Raw genomic sequence first — 17,120 nt, forward strand, 5'->3', positions numbered from 1 at the left:
TCTCTGAACCCTTTCTTTCTCTTTTGATCTTCAGCTCTGGCATCCATGGCGAAAACTAAGACCGCCGCGCCTCCCCCGCTCCCTAAGTCTTACTATAAAGGTGAGTATGACTGGGCCCCCGACGATCTCCTCGACGAATGCTCCACCCTAAACTCTGTTGAGGACGTGGAGGCCCACAGGGGGGACCCTGCGCTTTACAATTTCAACGCCTTCCATAAAAATCACGACTCCCACGTCCTGGTATGCCGGGTGAGACCCGGGATACCCGTTTGTGCGGACTCAAGAGACACTGGAGGGAGCCCCTTCTTCTTCCTTTATCAAATGGTACTCAAGAGAGTGGGCCTACGTCTGCCTCTTACTTCCTCCGAGAAGGAATTGCTTACAGAGATAAACACCGCCCCAGCCCAGCTCCACCCCAACAGCTGGGCTTTCGTAAGGGGGTTTCAGATTCTCTGCGGATATCTGGGTGAACCCTCTTCCGTGGACGTTTTCCTTCATTTTTTCGAGGTAAAGAAACAGGGGAAAAGCCTATGGATGAGCTTTTCTGGCATCGCCGGGCGCATCATCCTTACGCTCTTCCAAAATTCGTTCAAAGGATGGAAAGGGAAGTTCTTCAAAGTACGTGCGACCAAGCGCGATCCTACCGTCCTAGAGGGTTTTCCCCTATACTGGACGGATAAGCCCATAACCATGAAGGCCCTGGCTTTGGATGAGCTCGCCCCAGCCGATCGGGACGTGTGCAAAGCCTTGGCGGGGCTGGGGGTAGTGTTCGATACCGCCAAACTCATCGCAAACGAATTCAACGCCCATGGGCTCTCTACCTACTTTGGTATCTGCCCTTGACTATTTACACTGCCTTAGCTGTTGTGGTTATACGGATTCACTTGCTTGCTTGAACCCTTGTGGTTATCTGCGCGTGTTTGGTTATAACACTCCCCTTCTGCTTTATCTGAATTAATCTTTTTCTCTACTATTCTTCGCTGCTGCAGGTTCAGTGATGACTTCTTCGAGGCGGCTTGCTCTTGCCAAATTTTTGAAGAAGGCAAAATCTGCCAAAGAGGGCGGGGACGCCGTCGCCTCTGACGTGCCCACCGTCGCTTCCCTGCCGACTCCTCCACCATCTGCTTCTCCTCCTCCTATTGTCGCGGTTCCATTAGCCATGGCGTCGACCCTGCCCCAACACGCCCCAACAAAGGAAAAAGGGTGCTGATAGTAGACTCTGACAGCGAAGACTCGGGCAATGCCCTGGTTTCCCATAAGAGGAGGGCTACGGGCCTTCCTGCCTCATCAGCCGCGTCCCCCGGTGGTGGGAACTCTCTCAGGGACGATCCTCCTAGTGCCACATCACCGCCACCTCCACCAGCCCACGAGGAACGAGAAGAAAGGATTGACTCGGTTCCCCCGCTCTCGCCGTTGCCGCATCGTGACGCAGCTGAGGCCTCGGGCTCCGCCCCTCCTGTATCAGTCCCTGCCTCGACTTCTTGCAAACCCCGAATTCCTCGCCCCATTCATAGGGAGTTGACGCAGGGCTTCACCGAAGGAATGTCGCCGACTGATCCTCAAAAGGGGGGAGGCATGCCTTATTATATGGGGGCATTCCTGGCAGTGGCAATCAAGTGGCGCACTCAGGCTCGAAACGCTATCAAAGGGAGGGAGGCTCTCCGCAAGCTGAGACAAGAGGTGGGGGCGTTGAAGGAGGAGAAACAAAACTGGGGGCTCAAGGAGGAAGCTTCCCAATCTTTGCTAAAACTGGCCCATGAGGGCAGGGATGGGGCTGAGGCGTACGCGCGAGAATTGGAACAGGCGCATGCCACTCAACTAGCCCAGCTCACCTCCTACCAAATCCAAAACATTGGCCTCCAAGAGGCGGCTCTTACATCCGAAGTGCAGCGAAGAAAACTTGAAGAGCTGGATGCTGCTTGGAGGCAGAAGCTAGGTGAGAGAGAGAACGCCTTGGCTGCGAAGGTTGAAGCTTTGAGCCTTCTCCAAGCCGAGGCTAACAAGCTCCGCGTGGAGAAGGAATTTTTGGAGAAGCAATTGACATCCAAGGACTCTAGGGTTGCGGAACTAGAGGGAGAGGTCCAAGAATTGACTGGGGAGATGGCGGGGGCGTTTGAAGAGGGCTTCCAAGAGGCTCTGACCCAGGCGTCCTGCGAGAACCCTGGCATCAATATTTCAAGCTGCGACCCCACACACCATGTCGTCGACGGGAAGGTCATGCCCATGGACTTGGATGACTGAATCGCTGTCTCTCACCCGCCACCTTTACCTTCAAGCTTTATTCCTTTACACTTTACCTTTGCTTTTGGCTCTCTCTGTTAGCCTTGTAATTCTTTGAACTGTCTGCACTTTTGCTACAACTCTGGGATTTTGTACGATTACTTTCGTGTCCTCGCGACACAGAATTCTGCATGTGTGATCTTATCCTCATTCTTTGCCTTCGCGTGCTTCGGTTGTTTTGTTTGTATTATACCCGTTTCCTTCACTTCGTTGGGCGGCCTTGTATGCCCGGGAAAGGTCACGTGCCAATGCCCACGCCCATGGAGAGGCTCACCCAGTGAAGCCGTATCGTCCACGGGGTGTCTCTAACACCGAAACGGTCCTTTCCTTGATCCTTAACGCCCGGCGCCCACGCCTAAGGAGAGGCCTGCTACAGCAGCGCCGTATCGTCCCCGGGTGTCTAAAACGCCGAGTGCTCTGGGGGGGGGGGGTTGTTCCCTCCATGGTCTTTCCTTCCCATAGGTATCGGGGAACACCCTGCCAGCGATTCGCTGGCGTTTGGCGGCCTTACCTCCCTCCACAGTCTTTCCTACCTGTGGGTATCGGGGAGGCGACGCCAGTAACTACCTTTGCCCTCTTCGATTTCGTCTCCCTCCACAGTCTTCCCTACCTGTGGGTATCGGGGAGGCGACCCTGCTGATATTTTGGTTGGCGACGCCCGCGACGTCTCACGCTGGCGTCGCCCTTTGCGTCCTCACAGGCGACGCCTCAGGAGTTATCTTTACCTTGACCTCGGCTTTGGTCGACGCCTGGGACAGCGAAGAGCTCTAGGTTCTCCCCATGCCATCCACGTGGCGCTTCTTGTATGGCTGATGGGACGTTCAGTCACTCGACTTGATCCACGTGGCGCTCCTTGTATGGCTGATTGGACGTTCAGTCATTCGATTTGATCCTGACTCCTACTGTGCCCCTGATCCACTTTCGACGGCGCATCGTACCACTGGGCATTCTGTCGATACGACGTGTTCTGAGTTTAACCAGGGATGTCAGGACCACCCTTCCATCTGCTGCCACGTGGCTCGATCGTGCGGTGCATCCATTCGCGTCGTTTGGCGCTCGTTTGGCGCTCTAACCGCTTTATTTAACTCTTCAAACTCTGAAACTGTTCTCATCATTCCTGCACTCTTCGTAACCTACTTACACTCTCTCTTCTTGCACCCTTTCTTCTCTCACGAAGGGTTCTTCCAGCATTCGCTCCCCTCGCTCGACTCTTGCATTTCCGGCGGGCCATACGCCCTTGACAATCCCTGATCTTGTTAAAGAATGTCTTCTCGTGCTGCTTCCCCCAGGGTCAATCCCAAGGACTTGTACCCTTGGGCTTCGAGTGAACTTCTTGACGAATGTTCATGGTTACTCGCTACCAGGGCCATAAGGGAACATAAAGGGGATTCATGTTCCTATGATCACCGGGCCTTCGCGAGGAGGCATGACGACGACATCGCTGTGCTCCCTTGCACTCTAGGGGAGCCAGTATGTGGAGACGAACAGGCCAACGAAGGGGTCCCCTTCTTTTACCTGTACCAGGTGGTTTTCAAGACCATCGGCGTGCGCCTGCCCTTCTCCCGGTTCGAGAAGGAACTGCTGACGGAGATCAATGTCGCTCCGGCACAGTTATACCCCAACAGCTGGGCCTTTGTCAAAGCCTTCGACATCCTCTTCGGGTTTCTGGGTTGTGCGCCCTCGGTTGACCTCTTTCTTCACTTCTTTGAGGTGAAGAGGCAGAGGCACAACCTCTGGGTAACTCTCAGTAACGTTCCCGGGAGAGTTCTCCTCACACCCTTCCAAAACTCGTTCACCGGGTGGAAAGGCCGGTTCTTCAAGATCTGCTACACTGACCTTGTTCCCGACGCTCTGGATGGGTTTCCGCTGTACTGGGTGAGAGAGACGAGGGCCCTTAAAACCAAACCCTTCAAGAAGCTGGCTCCAAGTGATCAAATAGCTTGCCGGATTCTTGCTGAGGCGGGAGGTTTTGACTTTGCCACTTTGATCAGCTTGGAGTTCAACACTGGAACTCTTGAAAAGTACATATGTAAGAGTCACTGCCCTAGAAACTTCGGCCTTTATTGCTTTCTAACTGTGCATGTCTTGCTTTATGGTGTCTCTGACACATTTATCTCCCTTGGTGCAGGTTCGAAAATAAACCAAGAGAGGAGGACACGACTTACTCGAGCTCTGCGGGCTGGGATCAAGGCTTCGTCTTCCTCCAGTGCTGACTCCGATGGCCCCTGAAAAGTGGCTCTTTTGTGATTTGCATGAGTTGTAATATTTGCCCTATTTGCGCTACTCCCATTGTATCGAACATTGCTTGTAACATCAACTTTTCTATATCATACTTGACTTTTTTTTTTGCAACGTCGCTTTACTCTGCATACGTTTCGCATATTGTGCGCTTTTCCTTCGTCATGTTCCTCAACGGCGCCTGCCTTCATCTAGGCGACGCCTTCACCTGGGCGACGCCTTCTCCTAGGTGACGCCTTTATCTAGGCGATGCCTTCTTTCTTGGCGACGCCTTGACCTAGGCGACGCCTTCTTTCTTGGCGACGCATCACATTACTTCAAACGGAGAAAGATAAAGGCTGAAAACCAAGGCACTTCTTTTTCTCAAACTGGCTTTACCTTTTATTTGGGTGACCTCATTAAAAAACCCCCGAGAGGGAAAAAGAGCGTCCCCTTCAACTAAATTGTTACATAACTGCTTACATAAGTCAACTGAAATAAAATTTTAAGTTGGCTGCATTCCAGCTGCGCAGGATAGGACCTCCATCCAAAGTCTCCAGGTTGTACGAACTGTTGCCCTTAGCCTCAGTAACTCTGAAGGGTCCGGTCCACTTGGGAGACAACTTATTCTCCAACTCGTATGGGTGAGCTTTCCTCATCACTAGGTCGCCGATCTGAAACTGTCGCGGCTTTACCTTAGAGCTATATTGCCGCTCTACCCTTCTCTTCATCGCTTCAGCTTTTATTCTGGCTTCTTCCCTGGCCTCGTCTAGTAGATCCAGGTTTACCCGCCTTGGATTCCTCCACCACAAAGTTTTGAAAACGTGGTGAGCTTTCATGTATTTCCACCGGAATCATCGCGTCTGACTCGTACACCAAACTGAAAGGCGTCTCCATGGTAGCGGATTGGGGCGTGGTGTGGTATGCCCATACGATCCTTGGTACCTTTTCCGCCCACGCCCCTTTGGCTTTCTCTAACCTCCTCTTTAACCCCCTCAGCAGAACTCTGTTTGCCGACTCCACTTGTCCGTTGGTCTGGGGGTGTTCAACCGATGCGAACACTTGTTTGATTCCTACCTCAGCGCACAAATTTCTCAACTGCTGACTGGCAAACTGGGTCCCGTTATCGGATATCAAGCGCCTAGGTACGCCAAAGCGGCACACAATGTTCTTCCACACAAAATGCTGTACCTTGTGCGCAGTGATCTGTGCTACGGGCTCTGCCTCTATCCACTTGGTGAAGTATTCGATGGCGACAATCAAATACTTCATCTGCCTGATTGCCAGTGGGAACGGGCCCAGGATGTCAATTCCCCATGTATGGAAAGGCCACGGGCTGTATATGGACCGCAATTCTTCTGGCGGCGCCTTGTGCCAGTCGGCGTGCTTTTGGCATTGTCTGCACCGCCGGGCGTGTCGCGCGCAGTCCTCTTTCACTGTTGGCCAGAAGAAACCTGCGCGTATTACCTTGGAGGCTAGGGACCTTCCCCCTACATGGCTCCCGCAGGTGCCTTCGTGTAGCTCCGCCATTATCCTGGTGCACTCGCCGCCACTGACTCACGTTAGGATAGGGTGAGTGAAACCGTGCCTGAACAGCACCCCATCCACCAGAGTATATCTTGCGGCATTTCTTTTGATCTTTTTACCCTCTTCGGGCTCCACTAGAGAGCCCCATCTGCCAGGTATCGCTTGTAGGGCGTCATCCAGGTGTCTCCCTCGGTCAAAACGCATACCTGCATTTGCTCTCCCTCGGGCACATCCGCGTACGTGCTGATGCGGGGCACCCTCTGCGTATCTTGGGTCAAAGAGCAATGACTCCTCGACCTTCCCCTTGTTGTATAAATATGGAGGACATCCACCCTGTTGTCTTCCACGAATCTACGCGGAGCTTTGAGAGTCTTCTGGATCACTGTCCTCTGTCTACCCCCCTTGCCTGAGCTGGCCAGCTTTGCAAGCAGGTCAGCTCTGGCATTCTGCTCCCTTGGGACATGTATCAGCTCAAGAGCGTTGAATGCTCCCTTCAACAACTGGACGTATTTCAGATACGCCGCCATCTGCGGGTCCTTCGCCTGGAACTCACCCGACACCTGCCCCGTAATCAGCTGGGAGTCGCTTTTTACCAGGAGGTTTTGCGCGCCCATCTCCTTGGCCAGGAGCATTCCTGCTATCAGGGCTTCGTATTCTACCTGATTGTTACTTGCCTTGAAGGCGAAGCGCAGGGCCTGCTCAATCAGTATGCCGTTGGGTCCCTCCAAGATTATTCCCGCTCCGCTCCCTTGTTGGTTGGAAGAGCCATCAACCGAGAGCAGCCACTGCGAGCCCACTTCCACTATAAAATCTGCGTACACCTGCCCTTTGATGGATCCTCTAGGCTCATACTGGATGTCGAATTCTGACAGTTCCACTGCCCAGCGCACCGTTCTTCCCGCCACATCAGGCTTCTGCCGCACCTTCTGTATAGGGAGGTTTGTCATCACCACCACCGTGAAGCTGTGGAAGTAATGACGGAGACTCCTGGCAGAAAACACTACCGCTAGCACTGCCTTCTCCAGCGCTTGGTATCTCGTCTCAGCTCCTTGTAATGCCTTGCTTACAAAATAGATGGGCTTCTGACTCTGGTCCTGCTCCTGGACTAACACAGAGCTGATAGCCCGCTCCGTTACAGTAAAATATAACCGGAGGGGCACGCCTGTTACCGGTTTGTAGAGGACCGGTGGCGTCTCCAGGTACTCCTTTAACTTAATGAAAGCCGCTTCGCATTCATCAGTCCATGCGAAGCGACTGTTTCTCTTGAGGCACTGGAAATATGGATGCCCCTTCTCTCCCCCGGCGGAAACAAACCTTGAGAGCGCCGCCATCCGCCCTGTCAGCTGTTGCACTTCCTTGACCGACGTCGGGCTTCGCATGGCGATAATCGCCGCGCATTTGTCGGGGTTCGCCTCTATCCCCCTCTCTGTGAGCATAAAACCCAAGAACTTACCAGCCTCTACCCCGAAAACACACTTCTCAGGGTTTAACTTGAGGCGGTACTTGGATATTGTGACGAACAACTCCTCCAGATCCGCCATGTGCTGCGCCCTATCCTGCGACGCCACCACCATGTCGTCTACATAGGCGTACACATTCCTCCCGAGCATGGGCGCCAGGACCTTGTCCATTAACCTCTGGTACGTGGCGCCCGCGTTTTTCAGCCCGAAAGGCATTACCTTATAGTAGTAACTGCAAGTCTCAGTCATGAATGCAGTTTTGTTCTCATCTCTTGGGTGCATCTTGATCTGGTTGTACCCTGAGAAGGCGTCCAGGAAACTCAGCACCTTGCTGTCGGACGCACTGTCTACCAAGGCGTCGATGCTGGGCAGCGGGTACGAGTCCTTTGGGCACGCCTTATTCAGGTCCGTGAAGTCCACGCACATCCTCCACTTTCCATTCGCCTTTTTCACCAAGACGACATTGGCCAGCCACTCAGGGTATTGAATCTCCCTGATGTGGCCAGCATTCAACAGCTTCTGCGTTTCGTCCTTCACCACCTGCTGTCGCTCCTCATTGAACTTTCTCCTTCTCTGGCGCACGGGGCGGACCGTGGCGTCCATGCTGAGGTGGTGACACAGGAAATCAGGGTCGATACCGGGCATGTCCGAGGCGGACCATGCGAAGGCATCCAGGTGGCGCGAAATCACTTCTGCCACCCCTTCCTGTTCTTCCGGGCTCAGCAAACTTCCTAACTTGAATGTCTTGCCGCCAATTTCCCTTTCTACGGCGTTAGCCGCTGGCGGTTCCCTGCTGTCATCCTCGACGGGCGCCGCCTCTTCCACGGGCTCCGCGTCGTTAGGACCTTCATCCATTGGTGCATCTGCTTCGGGCGTCGCCCTCGCCGGTATGGCCTCCTTAGGCGTCGACCCAGCGGGCGTCGCCTCCATCATCGTCGTGTCCGCGATTGGCGGACGTTCATATACCATGAACACGCCTCTCTTCGTTTTCAGGCTGTTCTCATAGCATTTCCTTGCCTCCTCCTGGTCTGACCTGATGACTATCACCTTACCACTGAGGTCCGGCAACTTCATCTTCATGTGGCGTGTGGAGGACACCGCGTTCAAACGGTTTAACGCCGGTCTGCCCAGCAAAATATTGTAGGTGGAGTTGGCGTTCACGACCAGGTACCGGATGCTTTCGGTACGGGAGGCCTCTCCATCCGTGAACGTAGTCCTCAACTCCAGGTAACCCCGAACTTCCACCTAGTTATCCGCAAACCCATACAGGCACCCGGTGTAGGGCCTCAACAGGTCGGGGGACAACCGTAACTTATTAAATGTCGACAAGAACATGACGTCTGCCGAACTTCCTTGGTCGACGAGCACTCTGTGCACCTTTCTTCCGGCTGTGACGACTGAGATGACGACGGGGTCGTTGTCGTGGGGTACCACATCTCGGAGATCCCCTCTCGTGAACACGAGGTCCGACTCCCATGGCTCACCCGAGATTCTCTCCTCGATTGAATTGACCCCCCTCGCGTATTTCTTCCGTTGGGAGGCGGTGGGTCCCCCGCCGGAAAATCCTCCAGCAATGGTGTGGACCTCGCCAAGCACAGGCATCTCGTGTGCCGGTTCTTCCGCCTGCGGCGGCAAGGTGGTGGTCGTTGTAGGCTCCGCGACATAATCCTTCAAAAACCCAGTCCTCACCAGCTCATCTAGCTGGTAACCCAACGACTGGCAGTTATCAATGTGGTGCCCGAAAGCCTCGTGGAATTCGTACCAAGGGTCCTTGCGAGGCCCTAACACCTTGTCAGTTTTCGCCGGTCGCCTCAGCCTCTCAGCTATGTTAGGTACGGCGATCAAATCCTTCAGCTCCACCACGAAGTTGTACCTCGCCGGCCTCGCTCTTTCTCTGGCCGGGCGATCGTCTCCCGCTGGACCCCGGGGCTGGGGCTTTCTGGCCTCGTAGGGGCGTCTCGCATCTGGCTTTTTTCTTCCCGTCGTGGTCTCATTGACCCTGACGGGTTGAGCTCGCGCCGGTCCCCTCGGGCGCGAGGGTACGACGCTGGTGCGCTTCACGCATATCTCCCCCTCAGAAGCAATATGTTCTACCGCCCGACGCCGTAGCTCAGCGAAAGTCCTAGGGCGGTTGCGAATGATGGATTCTCCAAAAGGACCAGGGCATACGCCTTTCACGAACGCGTACACGATCATAGGCTCCTCTGTCGTACCAACCTTCACGACCTGGGCCCCGAATCGATTGATGTATTCCTTAAGGGACTCCCCTTGATACTGCTTCACATCAAACAAATCGTAGGAGACTGGCGGCGGGGCCTTGTTTGCTAAGTATTGTTCCTTGAACAATTGTGACAATTGGCGGAAAGATGTGATATGACCGTCCGGGAGGCTGATGAACCAGTCCATAGCCATCCCAGTCAGGGTGCTCATAAAGAGCTTGCACTTGGCGTCGTCAGAACCGCCTACCAGGACCATCTGTGTGTGAAATGCAGCAAGGTGCGTCTCTGGGTCCTCCATCCCGGTGAAGATCACCTTGGGTCCCGCGAACGTGTTCGGGATCACTGCATCTAGGATCTCCTGCGAGAAGGGAGTGGAAAACTCCCTTGGGGGGGAATGGTTCTCCATCTCGTCATGGCCATGCCGTCCCCGATCATTTCTCAGGCCCTGGCGCAACTCCTCATTTACGCGCTGGAGCTCTTCATTCCTCTCATGCGAGGCATCGAGATCTGCCTGCATGCGTTCCTGTTCCAGTTTCGACTCCGCCATATCCTACTGCAGCCCCCTCATTATCTCCAGGACCTGTTGCATGGATAGTTCTGCTGGGGCTGCGCGTGCTGTGCCTCGTCTGGTGGGGGCCATTGTCACTCCAACCTCCTCCAACGTTACTGTAACTTGGTAGACTTTCTCGAACTTGTGATGGGACTGATGTTTTATATCGGCCCCACGGTGGGGGCCAAATGTTCCGTCCGGTAGACTGGGACGTCTTCGTGCGCGACCTCAACCGTCAGCTAGGGACTCCTTCCCACTGATTACCTGTGGATTCCTGCAAAAAAGGACAAAGAGGCGCCCTAGCGGCCGTTTGCACTCCGACGCTCAAGTCAGCCAGCAAGAAACACCAAAACTGTGCACCTCCGTCTCTGAGCACCGCGTATGGCACTCTGAAGGTGGTAAAAAGAACTGTGTATTGTGTGTATATTTTCTCCCTCAGGCAAAGATCTTTCCCCAGTCCCTTGTACGTAACCTCAAGGCACGAGCAAGCAACTAGAGAGTTCTGGTAAATTTTGCCAAAAGTTCGAACCCCGTTCCCAACATTCTCAGCGCTATTTAAACTGCCCAGCATTTAAAGCGCCTTAAAGCGCTTTTAATCACAAACGTAACGCGCTCAATTAAAGCGTCTAATTAGAAAACATAGCGCATTTAAGACGTTGAAACGCTTGGGAGCCATCATAGTACCTGAACGCTCGAAACGGAAACTGTATTGAATGACTTTAATTACCTGGCACCTGACTAAAGGGTGTTTCTATTCTGACCTGGTTGTCGTACACGTGGAGGGCCTCACGACGCCATGACCCCATCTGGGGGCGTTTCTGCCCAGCTGGGGACGTTTCTACGCGTGAGTCCTCCTACCTGGGAGTGCTACTGCGCTAGGGGTGACTTTTTGGGTGCCAACTCATGCCCCCAATCATCTAGTCACTCACTTTGAGAGCGTATCTGCCTTCCTCTTGTACCCTGCACCCGGCTACCCTGGGCGTGACCTTCCTCTTGAGTCGTATCTGTCCCAAAGGCGTCTCTGGGGCGGCAGGGGTACTTCTCGAGTCAGGCTGCCCTACATTGGTGTTGTTGCTATGGCCTTGAAGCCACCTTTCTCTCCTCTTCATTACTGTTCCCTGGTTATCCAGGGTTTGGGGCCTTCCCACGGCGTCGCCTCCTCCATGGTCTTTCCTACCCATGGGTATCGGGGAGCAGCGCCGTGGTCACCTTGCCCTTGTGCCATTCCATCTTGGCGACACCCAGTTGGGCGACGCCCTATCTCGGCGATGCACTGCTAGGCGACGCCTTACCTTGGCGACGCTTTACGTTGACTTTGACCTTGACTTTGCCAACGCCCGGGTACGGGACGGTACAGTTGGCAAGTATGCTGAACTTGCCAATAAGAGGAGAAAAGCATTGTTGTTTGGTGAGGGCGATTGGGTTTGGCTTCACTTGAGGAAGGATCGCTTTCCTACTCAAAGGAAGTCCAAACTAATGCCTCGAGGGGATGGATCTTTCCAAATCCTCAAGAGGATTAATGACAATGCTTATGAGTTAGATATGCCTGATACATTCTTAGGTAGTCATACTTTTAATGTCAGCGATCTAACTCCTTTTTCTGTAGGTCTCCAGAATTCGTGGTCGAATTCTCTCCAACTCGGGGAGTATGATGGAGATCAAGCTCAAGAGGACATGGAGGCCAATCAAAAAGATCAAGAAGAGGTAGAGGCACAAATGGAGGACGCCCATGGAGGTCAAAGCCCACCTCAAAGGCTTACAAGAAGCATGTTCAAAGCTTTAGGAGCTAGGGGACATTTATTTTCTCTTTTTGTAATTTCTTTAATTGAAGGTGCTTAGAGGGAAACATTAGAAACCTCTTTTGTTATAGCATCTTTTAGGATTTAGTTAGGAGCTTTAGGAGGGGTGTGTGTTAGTAGATAGGTGTAGAAGTAGAAAAGGAGGTGCCAAAGTGAAGGAAGAGGTCACACCTTCCTCATGCATGGTTTTAGGCGCCGGTTCTAAATAGGTTTAGGAGGGAATTTTGAATTCTCTTAGCTTTGTTTTTCAAGACCTTAGGCTATAAATAGAGGTGCTCTCTTTGTATTTTTCATATTTGAATTTTAAGAAAAGAAACTATACTCAAATTTTGAGTGATCATTGGAGAGCTTTTGAGCCTTCTTCTCTAGTCTTATCTTGAAGGATCCATGTTGTCCTCAAGTGGCGGCATCACACTCATCTAGGAGCAACCAAGCAAGGTGCACCACATTTTCCAAAGAAGAATACTCTTGTAACTCTACCACGTCTTGAATGTCCCTTCGAAGGCCACTCACAAACCTAGCTATCTTAGCTTCCTCACTCTCATCCATATTAATTCGAATTAAAAGCGTGTCTAGTTGTTTAAAGTAATCATCCACACTTAGTGTGCCTTGATGAAACCGTTGGAGTTTCAACATTAGGTCTTTCCTAAAGTGTGGGGGTACGAATCTAGCGCGTAAACATGCTTTCAAATCGTTCCAAGAGACCACGGGCGACCTCTTGTGTAGGTCAATGTCCATGAGATATTGATGCCACCATTGCATGGCATAGTCCAAAAATTCTAAAGAAGCTAATCTCACCCTATGCTCATCTCTAACCCCATTTACATCAAAAATTTGCTCAACCTTAGCCTCCCATCCTAAGTATACATTGGGATCACTTTCACCACTAAAGCTAGGAAGTTTTACATTAGGAGAACAAGGGCCAACCACATGTTGACGCCTCTCTTCATGATGATGATGCCTTGGTCGTGCATTGTCTTCATAATAACCATGAGAAGAATGAGAATGCCTTGAAGAATGCCGAAGAGGAGGATGAGGTCTTCTCTCCCGGTTTTGATGGATTTCTTCACGGCTTAACTCCAAACTTTGGAGCCTTGCCTCCATTTTTCTTATCACATCAAGATAGTGAGCATTTGATTGCTTGACATTCTTTAAGTCTTCAAAAAGGGCTGCCTTTTGAGGTGAGCAAGGTTTGAAACTCACCTCAAAAGGCAGCCCTTTTTGAAGACTTAAAGAATGCCAAGCAATCAAATGCTCACTATCTTCATGTGATAAGACAAATGGAGGCAAGGCTCCAAAGTTTGGAGTTAAGCCGTGAAGAAATCCATCTAAACCGGGAGAGAAGACCTCATCCTCCTCTTCGGCATTCTTCAAGGCATTCTCATTCTTCTCATGGTTATTATGAAGACAATGCACGACCAAGGCATCATCACCATGAAGAGATGCGCCAACATGTGGCTGGCCCTTGTTCTCCTAATGTAAATCTTCCTAGCTTTAGTGGTGAAAGTGATCCCAATGTATACTTAGGATGGGAGGCTAAGGTTGAGCAAATTTTTGATGTAAATGGGTTAGAGATGAGCATAGGGTTAAGTTAGCTTCTTTAGAATTTTTGGACTATGCCATGCAATGGTGGCATCAATACCTCATGGACATTGACCTACACAAGAGGCCGCCCGTGGTCTCTTGGAACGATTTGAAAGCATGTTTACGCGCTAGATTCGTACCCCCACACTTTAGGAAAGACCTTATGTTGAAACTCCAACGGTTTCATCAAGGCGCGCTAAGTGTGGATGATTACTTTAAACAACTAGACACGCTTTTAATTCGAGTTAATATGGATGAGAGTGATGAAGCTAAGATAGCTAGGTTTGTGCGTGGCCTTCGAAGGGACATTCAAGACGTGGTAGAGTTACAAGAATATTCTTCTTTGGAAAATGTGGTGCACCTTGCTAGCAAAATTGAAAATCAACTTGCAAGGAAAAATGCTTTCAAAAATTCTTCTAAGGATAACTACTACCACTCTTCTTGGAAAAATAAAAATAACTCTTTTTCAAATATCCCTTCTAAGGACTCTACTTTCAAACCTAGAGAGTCTAAGCCTTCCACTTCCACTTCTAGGCCTAAATCTCCACCTAAATCGTCTAGTAAGAAGTGTTTTAAATGCTTAAGCTATGGACATATTGCTTCTAATTGCCCTTCTAAACGAACTATGTATATGCATGATGGGGTAGATGGTAGTGAGCATGAGTCCGAATCTTCTAGACATTCCTCACCTTCTAGATCCCCAAGTGAGAGTGAGAGTGAGAGCCCACATGAGGGTGACCTATTAGTAATAAGACGCATGCTTGGACAAGTTTTAAAACCTTTTGATGAAACTCAAAGAGAAAATATTTTTCATTCAAGGTGTCTTATTAATGATAGGGTATGCTTTTTGATTGTGGATGGGGGGAGTTGTGCTAATGTGGCAAGCACAAGAGTGGTAGACAAACTTGGATTGCCTACCATCTCTCATGCGAAGCCCTACAAGTTACAATGGTTGAGTGAGGTGGGTAAGTTAGTGGTGAACAAGCAAGTCCTCATTACATTTTCCATTGGCAAATATAAAGATGAGGTCTTGTGTGATGTTGTTCCAATGGAAGCTACTCATATTCTTTTAGGTAGGCCATGGCAATTTGATAGAAAAGTTTTTCATGATGGCTTTACCAACAAAATTTCTTTTAACTTCCATGGGCACAAAGTCATTCTTAAGTCTCTCTCTCCAAAGGAAGTGCATGAGGACCAAGTCAAAATGAGAGAAAAGAGAGAGAAAGAAAATGATAAACAAAGTTCCAAGAGAAGCCTTCTCATATCTACCCAACAAGTTAAAAAGGTAATAGTTACTCACAAGCCTATTTTTTTAGCTATTCCTAGCCTTATTGAATGTGAGTCGGCTAAGGATAGTCCCACATGTTTGGACCATTTGGTGAAGGAATATGAAGATGTGTTTCAAGATCCTCCTAAAGGCTTACCACCTCTAAGAGGGATTGAACACCAAATAGACTTCATGCCCAGGGTTTCTTTACCAAATCGCCCTGCATATAGGACCAATCCCCAAGAGGCCAAAGAAATTCAACAACAAGTTGAGGATTTATTAGCTAAGGGGTGGGTACAAGATAGCATGAGCCCATGTGCTATGCCTATCATACTTGTCCCAAAAAAAGATGGGACATGGAGGATGTGTATGGATTGTCGCGCTATAAATAACATTACTATCAAATATAGGCATCCCATTCCTAGGTTAGATGACTTGTTGGATGAATTACATGGGTCTAAAATATTTTCCAAAATTGATCTTAAGAGTGGTTACAATCAAATTCGAATTAAACATGGTGATGAATGAAAAACCGCTTTTAAGACCAAATTTGGTTTATGTGAGTGGTTGGTCATGCCTTTTGGCTTGACTAATGCTCCTAGTACCTTCATACGACTCATGCATCATGTATTAAGAGCATTCATTGGCAAGTTTGATGTGGTTTACTTTGATGATATTCTTATATATAGCTTGTCTTTAGAAGATCATGAGTCACATGTTAGACAAGTATTAGAAACCCTTAGGAAGGAAAAATTGTATGCTAATCATGCTAAATGTTTCTTTGCATTAGATCATATAGACTTCCTAGGGTTTGTGGTAAGTCATAAAGGGGTGCATGTAGATGAAACAAAAGTTGCAGCAATTCAACATTGGCCTACACCCACCAATGTCAATGAAGTACGAAGTTTTCATGGACTTGCTAGTTTTTATAGGCGGTTTGTGAAAGACTTTAGTACAATCGCCGCACCTTTAAATGCCATAGTAAAGAAGGATGTGGTTTTTAAGTGGGGACAAGAGCAAGAAAATGCTTTGCAAGCTTTGAAGGATAAATTAACTAAAGCCCCCATTTTAGCTCTTCCTAACTTTGCTAAGACATTTGAAATAGAGTGTGATGCCTCTACTATAGGCATTGGGGCCGTCCTCCTTCAAGAAGGACACCCCATAGCTTATTTTAGTGAGAAACTCAAAGGGAGTCATCTCAATTACTCCACTTATGATAAAGAACTTTATGCTCTTGTTAAAGCTTTGCAAAATTGGCAACACTATCTTTTTCCAAAGGAATTTGTGATCCATAGTGATCATGTGATCCATGCTCTTTCAAGAAGATATACCTTGTTAAATGTTTTGAATGTTCAATATTTAGGATTTGATCACATAAAGGAAATTTATCATGATGACTTAGATTTCTCTCTAATCTATCAAGAGTGTTCCAAGGGAGGTCACAAAGACTTTTTCTTACATAATGGTTTTCTTTTCAAAGGAAAAAGACTTTGTGTTCCCCAAGGATCCATAAGACAATCTCTTGTTAGAGAGGCTCATGAGGGTGGGCTTATGGGACATTTTGGGGTAGCTAAGACTTTAGAAACATTGCATGAACATTTCTTTTGGCCTCACATGCGCAAATCCGTACATACCTTCTGTGATAGATGTATAGCATGTAGGAAGGCTAAATCTAAGGTCCAACCCCATGGTTTATATACCCCTCTTCCTATCCCTACAATGCCTTGGGTTGATATTTCTATGGATTTTATCTTAGGACTGCCCAAGACATTGAAGGGTAAGGATTCCATCTTTGTGGTAGTGGACCGTTTTTCTACAATGGCTCATTTTATTCCATGCCACAAAATAGATGATGCATGCCATATTGCAAATCTCTTCTTCAAGGAAGTTGTTCGTTTACATGGACTTCCTAGAAGTATAGTATCCGATAGGGATTCTAAGTTCTTAAGTCACTTTTGAAGGACCTTATGGGGGAAACTTGGCACAAAACTTCTGTTTTCTACTACTTGCCACCCTCAAACTGATGGTCAAACTGAAGTGGTTAATAGAACTTTGGGTCAATTATTGCGAAGATTTATTTCCGGGAATCCAAGGGCTTGGGAGGATTTACTACCTCATGTTGAGTTTGCTTATAATAGGGTAGTAAATTCCACCACTAACCATTCTCCTTTTGAGGTTGTTTATGGGTTTAATCCCCTCACACCTCTAAATCTTCTT

The 17,120-nt window shown here is 49.5% G+C and overlaps 1 pseudogene; it reads left to right on the forward strand.

Moving 5' to 3' along the window:
* The first annotated feature begins 45 nt into the window (after nt 1–45).
* LOC137839225 (uncharacterized) lies at nt 46–16,281 on the forward strand (annotated as a pseudogene).
* Nucleotides 16,282–17,120: the final 839 nt, after the last annotated feature.

The sequence above is a fragment of the Phaseolus vulgaris genome, chromosome 3, assembly GCF_000499845.2.
Source record: "Phaseolus vulgaris cultivar G19833 chromosome 3, P. vulgaris v2.0, whole genome shotgun sequence".
NCBI classification, from domain to species: Eukaryota; Viridiplantae; Streptophyta; class Magnoliopsida; order Fabales; family Fabaceae; genus Phaseolus; species Phaseolus vulgaris.